The 14,323-nt window shown below is 37.6% G+C and overlaps 2 long non-coding RNA genes across 5 annotated transcripts; both read left to right on the forward strand.

Moving 5' to 3' along the window:
• The first annotated feature begins 2,396 nt into the window (after positions 1–2,396).
• Positions 2,397–4,751, forward strand: LOC136264240 (uncharacterized). Its single transcript, XR_010705015.1, has 4 exons — positions 2,397–2,552; positions 2,609–2,723; positions 3,113–3,169; positions 4,292–4,751. It is a non-coding gene; the product is annotated as an uncharacterized lncRNA (long non-coding RNA).
• A 339-nt stretch (positions 4,752–5,090) lies between these two features.
• LOC136264239 (uncharacterized) lies at positions 5,091–12,725 on the forward strand. Of its 4 annotated transcripts, none has more exons than XR_010705014.1 (5): positions 5,091–5,168; positions 5,483–5,612; positions 6,619–6,788; positions 8,312–8,429; positions 8,481–9,325. It is a non-coding gene; the product is annotated as an uncharacterized lncRNA (long non-coding RNA). The 4 variants fall into 4 exon arrangements; XR_010705013.1 differs by having other exon boundaries at positions 5,093–5,168; positions 5,347–5,612; XR_010705012.1 differs by lacking the exon at positions 5,091–5,168 and adding an exon at positions 12,588–12,725 and having other exon boundaries at positions 5,183–5,612; positions 8,481–9,222.
• The last annotated feature ends 1,598 nt before the right edge of the window (positions 12,726–14,323 follow it).

Consider the following 14,323-nt stretch of genomic DNA (forward strand, 5'->3'; position numbering starts at 1 on the left):
TACAAGTTGACAGGAAGATTTAGTATCTCAAGAATGTAGCTAACAATATCAGACAACTAAAGAAATACAAATGTTTACCTGAAGGAAATTTTTTAGAATGTAGCTAACAATATCAGACAACTAAAAAACAAAGGTTTACCTGAAGGAAATTTTTTTATTGTACGCATATAGATATTGATGTAGATGGATGTCTGGGGGATACTGCTGTAAATTAGCATGAGTGCCCTTATAAATACATACATACAATGGAGGAGGCTGTAGTGAACAGCGTAGAGCTCTTGGTTACTTATCCACTGCACTCAACAGGTCCCTCCTACCTGCCACTCACACACACACACACACACACACACACACACACACACACACACACACACACACACACACACACACACACACACACACACACACACACACACACACACACACACACTACACTACAACACACACACACTACACTACAACACACATGCATACTATACACACAGACGCACACACTACACACAAACAACAACGAACAAAGGGCTGCTGCTAGCATTGTCATGCCTATCCAGTGAACCAGCAGTATGTGATACAAGTAATTGTACTGACTTTTCAGTCTTATTGTCTTCAAAGAACTCCAGAACTTCATCTAAATTTGGTGCACACATAGTACAGAAAAACACAAGGTTAATGCTAGGCTTACATAGAATAGTACATTATTCATCCTTCAGATTGGCGCACTTACTGTGCACCCAGGACTGGCACCACTGACACTGAATACTACATTCTTCCTCGTCTTTAATAGTAATTTTACAATTAACACATGTATCACCTTCCTGATTATTATGTTTCTTTGATCGATTAGCTTCTGGTGAGACTGAACCAGTCAGCTCCTTGCATTTTCTAGATCCTTCTAGACATCTCATTCCAAATAGTATGTACCAGCTGTTTCAATAAAACACCAAGACAACCATTCAACGAAATTTAGGTTCAACCTTTGAGGGTACTGTTAGTAGAACTAAACACCATGGTACCACAGCTGAAAAGTTTGACCGAAGAGAGTTGCTGAGGATGGGTCTAATTTTGTCACTCTTTTGGTCACACTGGAACACCTGTGCACTACTCAGGTGCTACAAGTCAGTGCAGGAAAATCCTCCTGGGGAAGGACTAGTAACCCGCAGGAGGCTGTACCATGTCTCACAGGTGAAGGTATGGGCACCTGAAGTCCTATTTACCTACTATGCAAGACATGGATAGTTGACATTTGTTTCCCCAGTTTACACCAGGTACCCACTGACATTACAGCTGGGTGGGCTCCCCAATTAACAGCTGGGTAGACACAAGCAAGCAAAACAATTAAAAGCAAACGAGGCAACATTATTTGTTTGCTCAAATTAAAAGTTTACACAGCTATTCTCTATAACTTGTGAGTGTGTATATACTGTACATATGTCCTCACATAATTATGTCCATTAAGCATTCATGTGTTATGTGGATAATTAAAGAAATAATGAACTGAATTAGACACTGGAACTATAATAATATTATGGAGAAGAAGTCTTATAAAAGGTCTAGGAAAGCCATGTGGCCACAAGTGTACAGGCACATGCCTTTTGTGTATCCCATTAAACAATTTGATAATAAAGTGAAGGAGGTCATAATGGATCTTATTATCATATAAGAACTGATATGGGTTAAGAGCATCCTGTAATGTAGTGAAGCATTATGTCTTCATGCCATAATCATTGTTGAATGCTGATCAAATTATTATAGCAAGTGTATGGAGAAATGTGTCGCTGTCAATCAGCGTTGAAACCGGTCGGGTCATCCGGTCAACCGGGTCACATTTTCTCCGGGTCATCCGGGTTTACAAATTATCCAGGTCTGACCCGGATTGGATCACGTGAGAAACAAAATTGCTCGTTTGACGACGTGGAAACTGATAAACGCTAGTCGCGTAGCTCTTTCGTGAGCCACGCCCACTTATCGCGTTACAAAGATATGCTCAGCCACACCCACTTATTAGTAAGTGCTGTCTGTAGCACGAAACTGTGTCCGTTGCTGTCTGTAAGCTTACGTGGAGCCACGCCCACTAACCGATTATTGTAAGAGTTGTATATAGTCTAGTCTTGCAGCAGGATAAGTACTTTTGTGAGCCACACCCACTTTAATATATCGGGAAATTGTAATACTAGGTATGCACGAAGCCACACCCAATTGCTGTCTGTAAACTCACAGTAGCTACGTGGAACCAAACCTACTGACTGATTTTAAATTATAAACTTTCCGGCTTAGTTATCACTACTCGTTTACTCAACACGAATCGAACGCTCAAAACGTAGTCTCGCTCGCTCGACACTACCCGAAACATGGCTCTTATCGCACGCCTCGGCTTTAATTAATCCGGGTCACATGCTATCCGGGTCAGCAGTATAGTGACCCGGTTTCAACGCTGCTGTCAATCTACATTGTTGATACAATCAGTCAATCATCAGCTTCCTAAAGGACATCACCTATTATGATAAGGTGTTATTAATTGATAGCTAAAGGCTCAACAACACTTCCATGTTGAGGTAGCAGGTATAGTCTAGAAGATAAGTGCTAGCAAATAGCTGCTTCTTGCTTGTAGCCAGTAGTATTAGAATCACTATACTCCCTCTGAAATTTGAGCAACTCTATACGTGCAGTGCCTGTGTGTGCAGACACTGGATGCAAGTCAGAGCCAGTCCAACATGTTGATTAAGGTGAACACAACAATAAACATTTATTATACCCTTATGAACCCATCAATGTAGACTATTGTGGTTAGGGATTATGAACTGTTGAACCTTTTTATTATCCAACATGCATACTGTGGCCAAATTTGCTGTTACTATAGTAAAGTGTCACTTTACAACATTCATGCACTCTAGCTGAAATATTATAATAGTTGCAGTAGCTATAAATTGCACAGGGCCTGGCATGTTTAGCTAATAGTACTTGTCTTTTATGGTTGATACACACCCAGATTGTGTACCCCAGGGGATTAACTCAAATAACACCCATGTTGAAAACAAGTGATGTACAATAATAGGTGTATGCCAACACATTACACACAATGCCAAGTATGGTAAATGCCCATACTAATCTACAGAAATATACCCATGGCAGCGTCACTACTTCCCCAAGTGTAGCAGTGCAGCCATAGCAAGTAAGAACTACAAGTCTTGTATGGGTAGCTGTGATGATTGGCTGAGTACCATATGTGCAGTCACAATAGATCACAGTATGCAGCACTGTAAAATGTGTGCCTGGTACAGTTGTCGGGGTATTGTGTTGCAACAAATATACATACTTTGCACAATCAACAAGCCCCTTCAGTCTTAACGTTTCATGTACTAAAACATTACAATAGTGTATGTAAGGTTTCTGGAGGGCTGCATTTTACAGGATGCTGTTTAGTGTACATGTTCTTGTTAGTTAAATGAGCTTTTGTGGGGTGTTGTTTTGCCAGTGGCATAATGTTATGACAATATATGATTAATTGTTCAGCTAGAGTGGTCTGGGCAGCAGAGCCCATTAAGAAATTTATAAAATTTCTTGAAGATGGTGGAGTCAATTAACTTACAGTCACACTGCGTCTAATGTTGTTTGCTTATCATTGTTGCTCGTTCCATAACCTTAAGCAACAAGAAGCTCAACATAATATTTTGTGATGTCCTAATAATGTTATAGTATTCCGTAGTTGTGAGATTGAGAAGACAAGTCACATGATTCCAAATTTTGTAATCTTTGTTAGGTTTATGAGAATAAGGTCAGCAGAGCTGATAAAAAGTCACTGAGGAATTTAATTGGTGTTATGCTTTTTGGGTAGAAATTGGTGGACCCACTGATTCTCATGTCTTATAAGTGTCATCACTAATCATCGCTATTAAAGTGTTAACCATTAATGTACATTAATTGTCCATAAACACTGATCACAATACAATTAGCAGATGATGTTTATCACAATACTGGATCATCCATACATGCATGCACTGGTGACTTACATTTACCATTTGAAGAATTCTTACCTACTAAACTGTAACACCTGTGTTGTGATGAAACCATTCTGTTCTACAAACTTTTCAAAACTGTACCCATGCTTTATATGGTTTAGAAAATGTAAGTCGATCACATACCTTCTTCCCATAAGGTGTCACTACTCATAGTATCTGCCTCATGAAACTGCAAAACTGCCCAAGTTGCTCAATAGCCTAATTATTTAATGCTTCATTGTCTTATACTGTTGTGTGACAAGGTTGGTGACTGGCTAACTGTGTCATTGATGTAGTGAGTCATGTACTGTCAACCAACAACTCTGTGACTGTATGGAGGACATTGTATAGTAGCTAAGAAGAGGGATAACCATAGCATCATGCAAAACTGGTTCCGCTCAAATGGGTTGGGCAAAAAACCTTACTATTGAGGTGTGGTGCTAGAGCAGACAATATCCATTACAGTACAGCCCACAAACAATGTTAAGTTCAAGGGGCAACACACTGTCTGTTCATTGCGTTGTAGTAAACAGTCTATAACATTGTTTTGACCAAAAACCTCAAAATGAAATTGAAGTCACAGTTGTGGAAATTCCAGACAGGAAGTTCTGCTGCTGACACATTCAACATTTTGTCAAGATCAACAGAAATAATGATGGCATTTAAGAGGGAGATGGATAAGCTCTGAAATTAATTTGTAAAAATAACTGGAATGCTGACAGCTATTTTGTTTTATTGTAAGGAGACAAAAGACAAAACAGTGTGTACTCAACAGGGGCGGATCCAGAGTTTCGAAAGAGGGGGGGCACCTTTCTGAAAAACAGTTGAAGACCAAAAAAAAAAAAAAAAAAAAAAGGTCACGACAATAATAGCTAGTTATCCTTACCAACTATATCACGTCTGTTATGTAAAATAAAATCCTATTTATAGCTTCATAGGTAAGCTACACTGCCTCATGAACATTGTGACTGCTTTATTAGAGTAATTGACTGCTCTATTAGAGTATCTCGATCTTGTATGCAATTTCTTGAAGGGGGGGGGGGGGGGGGGGGGGGGGGCATTTGCCCCAAATGCCCCATCCTGGATCCGCCACTGCTCAATAGTCATAGTAACTTCAGTCTGCAAGCTGGTGTGGAATCAATAAGGGATCGTGACATAAAAGCACGGAAATAAGTGAGGTCGCCTGCACCTATCTGTCACCTTCATTACATATATCTACTAATTTAAAATTAGGTCCACTAGCTATATAGTATATCTTCAGTCGTAGGCGACTTCAACCTCACTACCTTTGATTTATATTGTCCTTAATCAAACTTAAATTGTACTTGTTTGTTACTTTTTTGTAACCCAGTTAACTGGTAAACCCAACTCATCACATCAAAAGAAAGAATGGTGACAGACTTAATGTTTTAATCTGAATGCATGCCCCAATGGATGCCTGCCCCAAAGTGAAGTGGTCATTATGCTTTGTTTTCAACTATGTTCAGCCCGATGTACCATTTTACAAACAAACAAAAAAGTACGAGAAGAGCCATTGCAATTAATCCAGTCACTATGTGCCACAGCGGATCAACACCTACGTTGTCAGCAAAGAGAAATGAAAAAATGAGAACAAAAGTAAGTCCATGATGCATGCATTGTACTGAATACATTGTACTGTGTATACTGTGGCATGCCAAAAAGCACTTGTTTGGCTGAAGTGACATCTAGTATTAAAAAAATCAAGCCCATAGTCTTAGCCATTATTGAGCTGATGACATTAGTCACTCAGTCAAGCACTAGAAAATCCAACTGATTAAAATTTCTTTACAACTTATCAGAAGCATTTCAAGTCACACTGAAGGCACTTTTGGGCTTGGTTATAATACTTTCAAGTCGTCATGAAGGTATTGTGAGGCTGATTTCTAGTCATTATTTTTTGTGCTAACCTCCATGATCTCTGTTATACAAATGCTGTAAGTGCATGCAATTAATTTTGATCTATATACTATGTTTATATGGTCAAGTTGAACTGGTTCTAATAATGTAAATTGGTGAACTAGTCATTCTTGTAGTTACGTTTCCCATTACAACAAAGCAGTTGTCTAATAACTTTTACAACTTCACACTAGAAATAGAAAGACAACACTAAATCATATGACACACTCAGAATGTAACTATATACTGTTGTCATATGTCACAATGCGATGTGAAGCACAGCCACTTAGCTATAAATATCCTCAACCAAATTTAGACTGTGACAGCATATGATAATTGATATCAATTACTAAGTCCATGTAGAGTACTGTATAAGCTGAACTATCACTCCACTACTATGATAATTAATGGAATGTGTAATCACTGATCAGTAAGATTATTATTATTTTGTTTTTAAAACTTTACAGCTACATAGTGTGATTACAAAAATGAGTAATAGGTAAACATACATGTATGACAAAAGTGCAGCTGGAGGTCAGCTGATATCCTGTACCAGCTGCCATAACTATACAGTACTAGTTTTAATTACAATAATTTTAGTTGCAGAGTTCTAAAGATTAGATTGTGGGGTAGTTACTCTTCAATACAATTTTGTTATGATATCTTTCTCACCATTTTCTCTTTGTCACTTTAATTCTTCTCTTAGAGCCTTTATTTACCTTGCGTTCCTTCAGAGTAAGAACAGGTGATATGTACACCTTGTACTTTTCCTCAAGTTAATAGCTCTTTTTTGTTATAGACCATTTACACTGCTCACTATCCAATTTTGCCAATAATAATCGAGATCTGTGATGAGTAGGATAAGATGATTGATTGGTTAGTTTGTATACCATGACAGCTATATATTTACAGTGCACAATTGTTATAAGCAATAACCATCTGATTGTGGGTACCCAGCATAGTTATGATACTAGGGACTTTTGTTATCTTTACAATGTGAACTTGAACCAGATGTATTGTGATACCTCCATTGTTAGCACATTAAAAGATAATCATTACCGGAAATTGGCGGAAAAGTTATAACAAGGCAACCATTCCTGTGATGAGCAGGTACATTTTCAATGTACAGTATAAGTGTTATCAAGAGTTTATAATGTGTTAGGGCCTACACCATTATAAAATCTTGGCTCTGAACTCTTGGTGTTATGTAATCAACAAAAATGGCTCTGGTAATTTTATGCAACATTTTTTATTTGAAAATTCATAGCACCACTGTATGTACATGTAGTTTGGATTGTAGCATGCAAGCCATACACTGCAACATAATATAGTGTCAGGTCATCTGATATATTTGAGTCGTGTACCACATTCATTTTTGAATGAATTATACAGAGAAAATTGCTATTGTATAGTATGAATCTGAGTTTTTGTATACATGTTACCATGACAAGCCACAATATTTGACAATTCACTGTCAAAATTTTCCAGCTGAATTACTGTAATTAACTATTGCCGATATGGCAACACTTGAGCTCTGCTAATTCTTTTACTTCCCCACTAATTATACATACCGCACAGTACTTCCCTTATTGATACAGTAAAGCTTGACAGTCACCTCATTATATACTTTACACCTAGAGAGAAGGGTCATGCCTAATTGAATGCTATCATATTCTCTCATATGACAAATGGGGAATGATAGTACACTAATATTCTATTTTTGTCAATTAATACATTGTAAATGTTGAGCTGCTTCAATACCAGTCTGAATACTGTACATGGACAATGATCTACAACACTGTTATTATATGAGCTCTGGTTCATTTTGTGGCCATGTTGTGTTTCTCTAAGAACAAGGATTCTGCCAATATTAAGCCTTCATTTAATATCCAATGAGATACATGATTTGCCTTTGCTTAATTCCTGTACGGTCAACATTGTAGTTTCAACAATGACGTGGCTGATTTCATTATGATATCATCCAATAGAAACGAAACACTACACTACACACTCCTACAGTGTCCACATGTAGTATGTGTTGTGTGGGGAAGACCTGCACAGACTATTGTCTGTGTGCATACAGTACAGCTCATGACAAACTGTTAAATTAACTATATTAAAGTATCATGTATAGTTTTTGAAGTTGTTGAACTTTTGGGTCTGACCAGGGTGTTCACAGCCAACACACTTAGCTAGTGTAAGCAATGTTTACCATTAATGTTTATTCTGGAATGGGATTCAGTATTAGAACAAACATGCATACCATATGGTGATACTGTGTATACAGCATTCTCAGATGGTACCAAAACTAATACCATGGGTCTTGATTGAGATATTATATTCACAATATAACATAAGCCAACCTGAATTGTACCACATGCACTGCATGTGACATGTAGGTGACTGGAGCAGATATCACTGACCACCACAAAGACCATGCAATTGATCATTCTAAGTCAGTGCACACTGACCACTTCAAAATTCCTACAACATATTGACTACAATTGTAAGTGTCAGGTATGTTGAATGCTGAACATTTATAAGGTGTTTAGCTTGTATTGTTTTAAGCACATGACAGGAATCACGTTGAGTGTGTAACACTAGAAATGATCTATCAATGTGTATCAATATTCAAAAATGACACTGAAACACCCATACAAGTTTACAGGAAGATGATCATCTCAAGAATGTAGCTAGCAATATTAATGATAATAATGAAGGAAAACATAGAATTGTTAGTACAATTGTAATACCGTATGGAGGGAAACTTTGGCGCCGTTAAAATTTGGCGATTGACCATGAATTCGCCAAATTTTCCCCATCCAAATATTTTGGTGGCGAAGGAAATAGCAAACCAAGCCTCGAACTAATCAATTTTCTACTCGACCAAGGGATAGTGGGCAAGGCATTACGCTAGAGCCAAGCCTGCCTCGACTACCTCACTAGGTAGCTAGTTACTGTACACGTGGTATCCTCAAACTTCAAGTATAGCGAGTCCTACCATGTTAAGTATAATATTCACTATTCCAGAGAGTGTAGATCTACTGTCTATATAGTATTACCTTTTAGTTGGTAGCTGACTCCAGGCGCCGAATCGCTGAGAGGCGTGGCACTCCAGTTCTCACTTCACGCACAGCAATTAGTGATCTAATTAATTCAATACGGCGTGCGCTTTGTTAACAATTCGCCAAATTTTATTTCGTCAACAGTGATATTTTGCTTGATTCGCCAAATTTTTCCTCCTCCAAAGTTTCCCTCCGTACGGTACAGATGTTTGTGGTGGTGTAGACATCTGGGGAACATCATACCGGTATGTCATGCACTTGTAGTTAAATGCTGGATAATGGAGTGTACAGCATACATTTATTGTTTACTGTTTGCCCTTTGTATCCCAAGCTATGTTCCTCCTGCCTGCCACAAGTCCGCAAACACTATATAGCCACACACGCACGCACGCACCCACGCACGCACGCACCCACCCACCCACCCACCCACGCACGCACCCACCCACGCACGCACCCACACACGCACCCACACACACACACACACACACACACACACACACACACACACACACACACACACACACAATCTTCAGCTGCCATGTTAGCATGGTCACACCTACAGTCTGGGACACTTGTGCACTACTCAGGTGCTATGAGTCAGTGTAGGCTAATATCCTCCTTGGGCAGAACTATTAGCTGCAGGAGGATGTACTATTTCTTACAGGTGAAGGTGTGAGCACCTGAAGTCATACCTGGACCACCCATTGTGTGACATGCATTGCTTCCCCAGTAAACACCAAGTACCCATTGATGTTTCTCCAGTTGACACCAGGTCACCAGCTGCAGGTCTCCATTACATGACTGGACACATACACACACACACACGCACACACACACACACGCACACGCACACGCACACGCACACGCACACGCACACGCACACGCACACACACACAAACACACACACACACACACCCGTTCATGATCAGTGTTCAATTGATTGCATATACATTTATACAATTATGCATGAAGAAATTATATTTGAAAAGAAATGTTTACTCAACCATTCTATAAAACTTGTGCCATAATTAGTTTGTATATACATGTAAATTATAATGTGTGTCTGTGCTACATAAGTGTATAGCTTAGCTATATAGTGTGTGTACCTGCCATGCAGTAAAAAAACATGTAAAGAAATAGTGAACTAAAATTAAACACTGAAACTATATAATGGAGAAGAAGTCATATAGAAGGCCTAGGAAAGCCACAAGTGAAGGTCAAAATGGATCTTATTATCATATCAGAACTAGTATTAGAACTTAAGGATTTGGCGGCATCGACCCTACCTGAGGTAGGTGTTACTATAGCAAGGCATTTTAAAACGTCCTTAGCAAATGACTGTGGAGATGTTGGCTTCTTTTTAGGTTTCTCACTGATCATATCAGCAGAAACATCCAGGAGACTGCTATCCATATCATCATTAATGCTACTTGTGTGGTGGAGAAAAAATGTAAATAATAAAAAGTTTAATTTAATATTGTAGTAACTAATGGTAACTATTATGATATATGTTTAGAGGAAAATGGTGAGAGAGAAGATGGTAGACAGAACTCTGTGACATTGTTCAGAATTCCAGGAGACTCTGACAATAGTATTGTCAATATGGTCAGGTAACTAAGAACTTAATATTAGTTACCTGACTTTACAATTCCATTGTCAGAGTCTACCAGAATTCTAAGTGTCTTTACAGATCTAGACTTCCTCTTTAGTCTTCAATTTACTCTCTGTAACAATATAATCATACAGTATGATAGTACTGTATAGTAGGGACTACAAATGAGTAGGAGTGGCCCACGAAATAACATCACCCAAAAACCAGCCTCAATTTTCCCTAACGATGGTGAGGCAGTATTGGTTAGGTAAAGCTAAGCCGAAACAAGCTTTCAGATCGACCTGAAATGCTTTCAATAAGTTGCTACGGAATTTAAAAAAAATTATGTAACATAATTATCTAGTGACTGACTAACTGACTGATGCCTTCAGACACGCGTAACTCGATAACGGCTAAGGCTATGGGCTTAATTTTTCACTGTTTGACGTCACTTCGGCCTGACAGGTGTCTTTTGGTGTACTGCAGTACTTACAGTGCATTCTTCATTGACTCGGTGTCCTCCTTTGTGTCCCATTCATCTTTGCATGCTGACAGCGAAAAGTGTTGATTTGGTGGTAGCATGTGATGGCTTCTCTTCGTAATGGAAATCTTCCATATTGTTCGTAGTAGCTATTTTGATAGCAGAAGTGCTTTTCAAACACTTGTTGATTCGAAATGCTGTGTAACAGGTTGAATATAGCTGACAACGAAGCATAATGGATACTTGACTTTTCAGACGATAATTGATATAGCTGGTGCGCACGACGCCATTTCAGTCCCTCAAAAAATATGAACGTTTGATTGATGATGTCAATTATCTGATGTAAAATAGTAATAAGAGATGTTTGTATAGCTGGTTGATGTAGTCCCTAAAAAAATATGAACGTTTGATTGATGATGTCAATTATCTGATGTAAAATAGTAATAAGAGATGTTTGTATAGCTGGTTGATGTAGTCCCTAAAAAAATATGAACGTTTGATTGATGATGTCAATTATCTGATGTAAAATAGTAATAAGAGATGTTTGTATAGCTGGTTGATGTAGTCCCTAAAAAAATATGAACGTTTGATTGATGATGTCAATTATCTGATGTAAAATAGTAATAAGAGATGTTTGTATAGCCGGTTGATGTAGGTGACCATGCTGTATTATATTTCACATTGAACTAATTTAGTAACTGTTTCTTTTCAAAAATAAATTAAAATTAATATCATAATCTAATTCACTAACTTTTCCAGACAGCCATTTCTAGTATGTATTTCGCTCCTGGCAATGGAACACCATTCATAGTACACCGTGTCCAATGTAGTATGCTTTTTATCATTCAGTATATAATTTGTTGATGCCATGCCGGTCGGCAGTTCTGCATAAGCTAGCTATATAACTCCTATAGATGCTAACAAAGTGTATGAAGTATGAACTGAAAAACTTTATGGTTGCAGTAAAATATAGGCACACTGTAGTGGTATACATATTATTGGTACTACATTATACAGTCAACAATGAACACACAATCTGATAGAACTGAATGTTCAAATTGGCATACATAAATGGTATAACTATATGGTACCTACTAAAGTACATAGTACTAAATATAGGTTATAGGGTACACTGGTAATTGTCACAAATTCTTAATATGGTCACAAATGATTACTAATGTTGACATTTTGGGAATCGGTGTAAATTCCTGTGTATTAAAGTGCTATTTATATGAAAGTATTATTTCATGTCTCTCATAGGATAAAAGCATCCCCTTCATGTTGTGGTGTATATAAATCCTCCAGCTGGTCATAGATTTGCAAAAATGTGCAAAATGGTGACCTTCTATATGAGTATAGTCAACACATATTATTTCCTCTTATAACATGATGAACATACTGATATACATTATATATATATATAAATAGTAGTATGGCTGTTAGACATTCACAATTTTACGAAGTTCTTTTCATAATTAAATTTTGCTACATGTTGTATATTATTATTATTATGAGTCCTTTAATGTAATATTTATTAGGGCTGAAACAAATACTACTTGACAAGTACTCATAAGGATTTTGGTACTCGGATAGTAAAATTGGTACTCAAGTACTCGTTAAGATGACATGTCCCAGCTCACATGATGCATTTGTTATCAGGGAGTGACACAATGAGGACTGTAGAGTTTTATTGGCATAATTGTTTTTGACAGTGATACTAGTACTTTAATACAGTGCTAGTGTGGGGGGGGGGGGGGGGGGGGGGGGTATCATTGTTGTTACTTGAAAAGCTGTAAGTTGGTACAAAACATGTCAAATGGGTAGGACTACATACAACTAGTATTCGCGAGTACTCGATTATTAACTCTAGAGAGTACTCGAATGCTAAAAAAAATCGTGATTGTTTCAGCCCTAATATTTATCCCCTCAGGCTATGATTCTACCACTTAATGTTCCCATGACGTCAGCAGTTTGTGGTATTTTTATTCTTCCTTTGGAGGGAATCAGGAATATGGGGTGAAAGTCTATACTTATACGTACATTATAACATATATATCCTTTTCCAAGTTGAGTTAATATCTGCAAGATACTCCATCTAGGTGTGCACCCAGGTAGACATATATGTGTAATGCTACCAGTATTTTGCAGTCCTCCATGAAACCTTGTACTCTCGTAGTGTTTGTTTAAGTGCAAGAAACTGACAGTGAAGCTAAAGAGGCTTGTTGCTTTGGCAAAGTATGCATATTTGTTTAATGTTCTAACAAATATACACTTAATGAGTAGGATTGTGAACATTTCAACTATTTGAATTATCGAAAATTGCAAAATTTACACTGCATACACAAACTTTACACTGCATCGTGTACAATGAATCTTTGTTGTACAGAAAATGCTGTTTTGTGTAGCTATGCGTGCTTTTTGTTTATTTGAGGTTTAGGGTGTTTGTGTTCTGCCAGTGGCATAATGTTATGACAACACCAGCAGTTTTTTTGCTATAGCTTCTTCATATAGGGCAGTACGTAACTGGCCATGGGCAGCAGAGTCCATTAAAAATTCACTGAATTCCATGAAGACTAGTTCATTCATTTACTCAATAATTTGATGCATCTCATTGCTGTCTGCTTAATTATTACATATAGTTGCTCAGTTATTTGTGATGTCCTAAAGTAGCATTCGTAGTTGTAAGATTGTGAGGACAAGTCACATGATTCCATGTCCTCTTTAATATTTGTTGGGTTCATGTTAATAAAATTGGTAGCCACTTGAAAGATTCTTATTTGATGAACTGTAACATGAAATCTGTTTTGTCAGTGATGAAACTGTTGTGTTCTAAAAACCTTTTGAACTATCCAAAACTGCCCCCAGCCATTAATTATATGGTTTAGAAAAATGTAAGTCAATTGATATCTTCTTTACCTATAAAGCATTTGTCTCCATGCTTGTCTACATTATGATAATGCTGAAACTGTACAACTGTCCAACTTTTTAATAACAACCCAAGTTTTTAACACTCTGTTATCTCCAAATTATTGTTTAGACTGAAGTTATTTTCACTGCTGTGGCAAGGTTGATGACTGGCCAACTACATGTAGCGAATAATGTATACTGTTAACTTACAACTCTGCTCTACAACTCTGAGGAATATTGTGCTGTAAGGAGACCAATCTTTACTCCATAGCAACATGCACAACTCAAGAGAATTGTTCAAAAACCTTTTACTATAATTGAGGTGTGGTGTAAAGCAGACAGCATCCATTACAGTCCACAAACGTAA

Source organism: Dysidea avara, chromosome 8, assembly GCF_963678975.1.
Source record: "Dysidea avara chromosome 8, odDysAvar1.4, whole genome shotgun sequence".
In the NCBI taxonomy this organism is placed as follows: domain Eukaryota; kingdom Metazoa; phylum Porifera; class Demospongiae; order Dictyoceratida; family Dysideidae; genus Dysidea; species Dysidea avara.